Below are 9,363 nucleotides of genomic sequence, written 5' to 3' on the forward strand. Positions count from 1 at the left end.
TCGGCTATGTAATTACATAGCGGATTAAACTCCACTCCATGGTGAAATAACTTACTGATGAACTCCTTCACCATAGAGTGGAGTTTAGTCCGCAATGTAATTGAAGGATTTATGTTATCCTAGGGCACTAGGCCTAAATCATAATCGGGGCGCCCCATAACGCCTCTTACCATGTTGACCTGCCATGAACTTTAACAGAAATAGCACCTCTGTGTCCTCCGGGGCCCCAACACCTCAGCACCTTCATATAGCAGCCATAGCATCTACCTGTAACCATTGAATACAGAACATACAGTCATTGGGAGACAAGGGGGCACACAATTGTGTCAATTTATCAAAGACACAAAGGACCAAAAAAAAAAACAACAACACTCAAATGTGGTTTAAAACCATTTTGAAGAACATCCACTCTCCAGAGAAATAAATGACAAAGAAATAGCAAGGGATGTATCCATTCTCTTTGTGTGTGTTGGTTTTAGTTGTCTGGGTGGATTTTGCAGGCTAGGCTACTACTCTCCTTTTGTCTGTGGTGTAAAGTAGTAGACAGGGAGAATCAGATCCAGCCTCCACGAGGCCTCTTTGGTTTCAGGTGAGCGCTGTGTGCTAGCTGTCCCCCTCTCTTTCTCTCCTATCAGTGGAGGGGATAATTTTGGATCCCTCTGGGTGAAGTGTAACAGGAGCCATGAAGGGAAATCCAGACACCAGTAAGTCGTGATCATAGATTCAACTTCAACTCGAGGAAACAGAGTGTTTGCACACTCACTGCATGTAAACATGGTACACTGCATGTAAACATGGTACACTGCATTTAAACATGGTACACTGCATGTAAACATGGTCCACTGCATGTAAACATGGTACACTGCATTTAAACATGGTACACTGCATGTAAACATGGTCCACTGCATGTAAACATGGTACACTGCATGTAAACATGGTACACTGCATGTAAACATGGTACACTGCATTTAAACATGGTACACTGCATTTAAACATGGTACACTGCATGTAAACATGGTACACTGCATGTAAACATGGTACACTGCATTTAAACATGGTACACTGCATTTAAACATGGTACACTGTATTTAAACATGGTACACTGCATTTAAATATGGTACACTGCATTTAAACATGGTACACTGCATTTAAACATGGTACACTGCATTTAAACATGGTACACTGCATGTAAACATGGTCCACTGCATGTAAACATGGTACACTGCATTTAAACATGGTACACTGCATGTAAACATGGTACACTGCATGTAAACATGGTACACTGCATTTAAACATGGTACACTGCATTTAAACATGGTACACTGCATGTAAACTGCATGTAAGGGACAAATATGAATATTAAATAATGTTCCCGGCTGTTGGAGTGGATGTAGGATGAATGTGTGAACCTATGTTCAGGCTCTGTTTTGTGTACCTTCAGTTAAATTATGAAAAAGCTGAGGAGGGCAGTGGAGAAGAATCTCACAGCAAAAAGACAATGCAACCATCTCTTCATTCAAAGACTCAATCATTGACACTCTTACTGATAGTGTTGTGGCTGCTTCGTGTGATGTATTGTTGTCTCTACCTTCTTGCCCTTTGTACTGTTGTCTGTGCCCAATAACATTTGTACCATGTTTTTTGTGCTGCTGTCATGTTGTGTTGCTACCATGTTGTTGTCATGTTGTGTTGCTATGTTGTTGTCTTAGGTCTCTCTTTATGTAGTGTTGTGGTGTCTCTCTTGTCGTGATGTGTGTTTTGTCCTATATTGAATTTTTTAATCCCATCCCCCATCCCCGCAGAAGCCCTTTTGCCTTTTGGTAGGCCGTCATTGTAAATAAGAATTTGTTCTTAACTGACTTGCCAAGTTAAATAAAATAATAATAAATAAATAAATAAATGATTCAACTGTTGTGCTGCAGGATCGTGTTTCACCCTTTCAGTTTCATGCGGAACATACTGGTTTGTTCACCTAGGATTCTTATCTCTATTTTAAAAGTAAATCCTATTTGTAAAATAATAAAGAAAGCTGCTGGATACATAATTTGATATAGATCAGGGCAAGATGGGGAAATCACTCATATGAGATTGCCATCTGCTGGAGAAGATCATTAAAAAACGAATTATTATGTAGTTATTTACATTTACATTAAATTTAAGTCATTTAGCAGACGCTCTTATCCAGAGCGACTTACAAAATGGTGCATTCACCTTATGATATCCAGTGGAACAACCACTTTACAATAGTGCATCTAAATCTTTTAAGGGGGGGGGTTAGAAGGATTACTTTATCCTATCCTAGGTATTCCTTAAAGAGGTGGGGTTTCAGGTGTCTCCGGAAGGTGGTGATTGACTCCGCTGTCCTGGCGTCGTGAGGGAGCTTGTTCCACCATTGGGGTGCCAGAGCAGCGAACAATTTTGACTGGGCTGAGCGGGAACTGTGCTTCCTCAGAGGTAGGGGGGCCAGCAGGCCAGTGGTGGATGAACGCAGTGCCCTTGTTTGGGTGTAGGGCCTGATCAGAGCCTGAAGGTATGGAGGTGCCGTTCCCTTCACAGCTCCGTAGTTATAATATGTAATGTCATGTAAAGACCCATATAGTGGACTGTAAAATAAAGTTCTAGGTCTAGCAATCCCCCCCCCCATTTAAATTTCAAACAGTGACTTCTTGTGTGGTGTTAGCTGACACAGTGTCACATGGTTTACCTAGTTGGCCTGGTCTGGTCACATGACATTAACCAGTTTCACATGGCCCCTCATAGCTGTGGCAGAGAAGTCATTCGTTACCTTAGACACAGAATGGAGATTCACCCTGGTTGACACCACAGATGCATCACATGGCATTTACTTATGTTACTATGAGAGGGGGCTGCTCACAATATACCTCTTGTTTAGTCTGGGTGAGTCGGTAGGAGCAGGGTGATGTGGGCCAAAGGACTATCAGTTACCCCTCTAAAGTCTGTTTAAGAAAAAGAGGGTTTTCCACCCAACTGAACACCTCTCCTTGACACTGTCACTCTTAAAAAGATAAGTAAAAGATCCATTCACAAACTGACAAATTATATCAAATTTAGAAAATGTCCTGCATGAATTGAACTGGTCCATGTACGCAATAAAACTGTTTCCTACAACCAGTGGAGTACAGAGCTTTGTTCTGAGGAATAATGGATTAATGCACCATAGAATATAGGCTCCATATTGTGAGAGAAATCAGCACCAGGTTAAAGGATAGCCTTCCCTGTGGCTCAGTTGGTAGAGCATGGTGTTTGCAACGCCAGCATGGTGTGTGCAACGCCAGGGTTGTGCGTTCGATTCCCACGGGGGGCCAGTACACACAACAACAACAAAAAATGTATGAAATGTATGCATTCACTACTGTAAGTCGCTCTGGATAAGAGCGTCTGCTAAATGACTAAAATGTAAAAATGTAAAGGAAAGGCTTTTCAACAGCCAGACACTGTTATTTTTTCAATCTTTAAAAATAGTATAGATTTTATTTTTATAACGAACACAACAAATAGAAAAACAGAAATATATAAACAAGAGTACATAAATGTAACAGGCGGGTATTACATATCGAGATAAATGTTCAATTTGTCAAAAAGTTTCATGGTGCGTAATTGCTTTTTTGTTTTTTACATTTACTGATAATTTCAAAATAATATTTAAATTCTATCTTAAATAATGTGAATAGAGGTTTTGTTCTCTGCCCACTTCATTTTATGTGTAACCGATGTGAAATGGCGAGCTAGTTAGCGGTGGTGCGCGCTAATAGCGTCACTCGCTCTGCGACCGTGAAGTAGTTGTTCCCCTTGCTCTGCAAGGGCCGTGGCTTTTGTGGAACGATGGGTAACGATGCTTCGTGGGTGTCAGTTGTTGATGTGTGCAGAGTGTCCCTGGTTCAAGCCCAGTTAGGGGCGGAAACAATACTGTTACATATGGATAAAGAATCTTCCATGAAAAATAAACAAATTAACAATGGAAGTTAAAATCAGGGTCCATATCATTTCTATCAATATAAAACATAACATCAGAGTCTCTCAGATTAACTTAATAGTCGTTTATTTTAAGATAAAATCTTCGAACTCACTCCAAAATCTTCTGACATAAGAACAGTCACAAAATACACACAGACACAGTCTCGTTCTATTCCTGTACCAACCCTGCCCTGTCTATGGGAAAGTGATGCATACTGGGGAAAGGGCCAAAAGTTCTGCTGTGGATAATATTTCACTTGGTTAATTGTCACAGTATGAAAGAGACAGGGGGGAAGAACATACAGTATCTTGGGGTAAGATGCTCCTACAACTTCAGTGGCTGTCCAGTTTATCTTGGGAAAGTGTAGTTACACCAAATTACCGCAAGAGGAAGCAAGACGTTCAATTTCGAAAGGCTCTGTTACCTCTAGAACAGTGGTATTTCAGTTTTTTTTACAATCGCTAGGACCCATTTCTCAATACTTAGGTCACTTTTTCCAAACTTCTTCACACAGTGAACACAACAGCAGTCTATGTGGGCTAAACTGTGGATCATTTTTCATTGCTTTGGCACAAAATGCATTCAATGACTACATCTTTCAAATTTAATGAATTATTTTCTCACTCAGACACGACCACCACCAAAACTCTATGTACCTACAGGCCAATTTGCACATGTTTACATACTCTTTTCAAAACTGTTAAACTTAAGTTCAAAACCTAACATAACACACAATTGAATATGACAGCAATTTGCTACATTTCTACAGTAACACCGTTTTGAAATATATTCCAAATCTAAAAAAATGAAATACTATCAAAACAATTAGACCAACCACAGCTGATTGCCATTGTAGCTGAACACCTGCACAGGTGTTAGTCTTTCAATTACATTACCATCTATACAAAAGGGGACATCTTAGGAATAATGCTGTACTGTAATGTAAACATGGAACCAGCCAGAGATAGAGAAGTGGCTGACAGAGGAAGAAGAGTGGCTGGGAGAGGGAGAGGAAGAGGAGTACGTATGCGTGGTGGAAGAAGACTGAGAGGAAGATCAAGAGCTGTAGTCTCAGATGAGATTAGGGCTACTATAACTGATCATGTATTAAATCATGATCTATCAATGAGAGAGGCTGGTCTGAGAGTGGAGCCAAATCTGCAACTGTCAACAGTAGCATCTATTGTGAGAAAATTCCGGCAAAACAACAGGTAAGATGTGCATTCTGCAAGGGCATCTGACTGAACTGCACATTACAGAAGTAAATTGAGCAAAGCCTCCAAACCCATTTGTGTGTAATTGTTTTTGTATTTCTGCTTAGGACCCAACGTTTACCTCCCACAGGTGGGAGAGGTAGGATTTTCACTACTGTGCCGGAAACCGCAATTGTTGATATGATCATCAGAAACAATGGCATAAAACTCCCACAGATTCGGGACAGTGTTGGCAGACATTACATTTGGAATTATTCACAATGTAAGCATGACAACTATTTCTAGAGTCCTGAAACAACATCAAGTCAGGATGAAGCAGTTGTACACTGTCCCCTTAGAGAGGAACTCTGAACGAGTCAAGCAACTCAGGAACCAATATGTCCAGGTAAGATGACTATTAAATACACAACTGGTTTTGAACAAAACTAAACAGGGCAGAGGCACACAATGGCATGTTTTAAGGTATAATGTAAACTAGCGTAATAGCCTAACTCTTATGTTGCCTTCTGGATTTATTTTAGTCATGGAGATTGAAGCCAGTCTGTCACGACTTCTGCCGAAGTCGATGCCCCTCCTTGTTCGGGTGGTGCTCGGCGGTCAACGTCTTCTAGCCATCACTGATCCATTTTTCATTTTCCATTGGTTTTGTCTGATTAGTCTACACACCTGATTTCAATTATATTCATTACATGTGTATTTAACCCTCTCTTTTCCCTCATGTCCTTGTCTGAGATTGTTTTGTTATTGGCTTTGTGATTTCTGTATTTGGTGTGCTACGGGTATTTTTTTTTTTTTTTACACATGTTCTTTTTATGGACTTTGGTTTTGGAGTTTGTTTGTTTATTCTTTATTAAATAACTCCAGTTATACATTGTTGGTTTCTCCTGCGCCTGACTTCCTTGCCACCTACAAACACCCCACATATTCATCTTTGTGGATGAGGCTGGTTTCAACTTGGCCAAAACACGGTGGTGAGGAAGGAATGTGATTGGGCAAAGAGCCACAGTGGATGTCCCGGGCCAGAGGGGTGCCAACATCACAATGTGTGCAGCAGTATCCTCTGATGGATTACTGTTACACAAACTGCTAATTGGGCCATACAACACCGAGCATCTCATTTCATTCCTGGATGACCTCTATGGAACGGTTGTGCCAGGTGAGGAAAGGGTTGTAGTGAGGCGAAATTCGGCCAACGTTTGTAATTGTATGGGACAATGTGGCATTTCAGCACTCCCGTGCGGTCACAGAAGGGTTTACAGCCCATCCCAGGATGGTGTCACTTTTCCTCCCATCTTTCTCTCCATTCCTCAACCCCATAGAGGAATTATTTTCCTCATGGAGGTGGAAGGTTTATGACCACCATCCACATGATCAAATGTCCCTCCTGGATGCAATGAATGCTGGATGCCTGGACATATCTGCAGAAGATTGCCAGGGATGGACCTGTATCGGTAGATGGTGTATATACAAATTCTTGTATTTTGGAGTCACTCGATGCCAAAAAAGGACTTGAAACATATTGCATCTTGTCTGATTCATTCCTGTAACACATACTGCAGTGAATTCTAAACAGTAGAGAGGTGTCGTTCTTGTTTTGTAAAGACATTTTACAAAAGAAAACATTGTGTTGGTGTTTTTTGAGTGAGAAAGTGTGCTTGCTGTGTGACAACCTTTGCTAGCGTTATGGAAGATTGAGTTGATTTGAGACATGTATGAAGCGTTTTGGTAGCTTTAGTGCATTTTGGATGTGAAAGTAACTGCTGTGCCAAGCTGAAAGTCAGGAGAACCGTGTGAAGAGTTTTGAAAAAGTGACTTAAGTATTGAGAAATGGGTCCTAACGATTGTAAAAAACATTAAACACAAACAGTTCCTTTAGAACAAGACTCTCCTGAATATGTCACATTTCTAAGCAAATTAGGGGAAACGGTGACAAGATCCATATTAGTGGAAACGTCAAGGAGTGGGCCTGTAAGTATTAGCCGCAAACCAGCTGAGACAAACAAGTACTTTTTCAAATGTATTTAAAAAAATAATAATCTACTAATGTACGTGGAAGTACATCATTTTTATCCAGTCAAATGATTTGTGTGTCTACTGGTTACTTCTCTTGTGAGATCAATGGAACATGGAGAAGTGATGAAATCCTTAGCGAGATATTATCGTGTGTCTCAGAGGACATGGGCTCTAGGGCCCACATTTAACTTATGCTGCTATAAATAATTCCAGGTTGATTATGAGACTCATACTACACAAAGTAAAAGGCATAAACACAGGTATGTTTTTCTTTTAGTCAGCACATCGTTGATATGTTGTTGATGAGATGATCTAAGAATGCACAGATCACTTGACTTATTAGGCAACTTGGCTTGGTCTACTTAAGTGCTGCTCCTAATGTCAATCACCAGTAGGACTAATGTCAATCACTAGTAGGACTAATGTCTATCACTGGTAGGACTAATGTCTATCACTGGTAGGACTAATGTCAATCACTGGTAGAGCTAATGTCTATCACTAGTAGGACTAATGTCTATCACTAGTAGGACTAATGTCGATCACCAGTAGGACTAATGTCAATCACTGGTAGGCCTAATGTCGATCACTGGTAGACCTAATGTCGATCACTGGTAGGACTAATGTCTATCACTAGTAGGACTAATGTCAATCACTAGTAGGACTAATGTCTATCACTGGTAGGACTAATGTCGATCACTGGTAGACCTAATGTCGATCACTGGTAGGACTAATGTCTATCACTGGTTGGACTAATGTCAATCACTAGTAGGACTAATGTCAATCACTGGTAGGCCTAATGTCTATCACCAGTAGGCCTAATGTCAATCACTGGTAGGACTAATGTCTATCACTAGTAGGACTAATGTCTATCACTGGTAGGACTAATGGCAATCACTTGTAGGACTAATGTCGATCACTGGTAGGACTAATGTCAATCACTGGTAGGCCTAATGTCTATCACTAGTAGGCCTAATGTCTATCACCAGTAGGCCTAATGTCAATCACTAGTAGGACTAATATCGATCACTGGTAGGCCTAATGTCTATCACTAGTAGGACTAATGTCTATCACTAGTAGGACTAATGTCTATCACTAGTAGGACTAATGTCTATCACTGGTAGGACTAATGTCTATCACTAGTAGGACTAATGTCGATCACTGGTAGGCCTAATGTCGATCACTAGAAGGTCTAATGTCTATCACAGTACTTTGTTGAAGCACCTTTGGCAGCGATTACAGCCTCAAGTCTTCTTGGGTATGATGCTACAAGCTTGGCACACCTGTATTTGGGGAGTTTCTCCCATTCTTCTCTGCAGATCCTCTCAAGTTGTCAGGTTGGATGGGGAGCGTCGCTGCACTGCTATTTTCAGGTCTTTCCAGAGATGTTCGATCAGGTTCAAGTCCGGGCTCTGGCTGGGCTACTCAAGGACATTCAAGGACTTGTCCCGAAGCCACTCCTGTGTCGTCTTGGCTGTGTGCTTAGGGTCGTTGTCCTGTTGGAAGGTGAACCTTCGCCCCTTTCATCTTTCCCTCGATCCTGACTAGTCTCCCAGTCCCTACCACTGAAAAACATCCCCACAGCATGATGCTGCCACCACCATGCTTCACCGTAGGGATGGTGCCAGGTTTCTTCCAGATGTGACCCTTGGCATTCAGGCCAAATATTTCAATCTTGGTTTCATCAGACCTGGGAATCTTGTTTCTGATGGTCTGAGAGTCCTTTAGGTGCCTTTTGGCAAACTCCATGTGCCTTTTGGCTGTCATGTGCCTTTTACTGAGGAGTGGCTTCTGCCTGGCAACTCTCCAATGAAGGCCTGATTGGTGGAGTGCTGCAGAGATGCTTGTCCTTCAGGAAGGTTCTCCCAGTCCGATCTCCACAGAGGAACTCTGAAGTTCTGTCAGAGTGACTATCGGGTTCTTGGTCACCTTCCTGATCAAGGCCCTTCACCCTCGATTACTCAGTTTGCCCGGCCGGCCAGCTCTAGGAAGAGTCTTGGTGGTTCCAAACTCCTTCCATTTAATGGAATGATGGAGGCCACTGTGTTCTTGGGGACCTTCAATGCTGCAGAAATGTTTTGGTAGAGCTTTGCCAGGACACAATCTTGTCTCGGAGTTCTACGGACAATTGCTTGGGCCTCATGGCTTGGTTTTTGCTCTGAC

This window comes from Salmo salar, chromosome ssa09 (assembly GCF_905237065.1).
Source record: "Salmo salar chromosome ssa09, Ssal_v3.1, whole genome shotgun sequence".
NCBI classification, from domain to species: domain Eukaryota; kingdom Metazoa; phylum Chordata; class Actinopteri; order Salmoniformes; family Salmonidae; genus Salmo; species Salmo salar.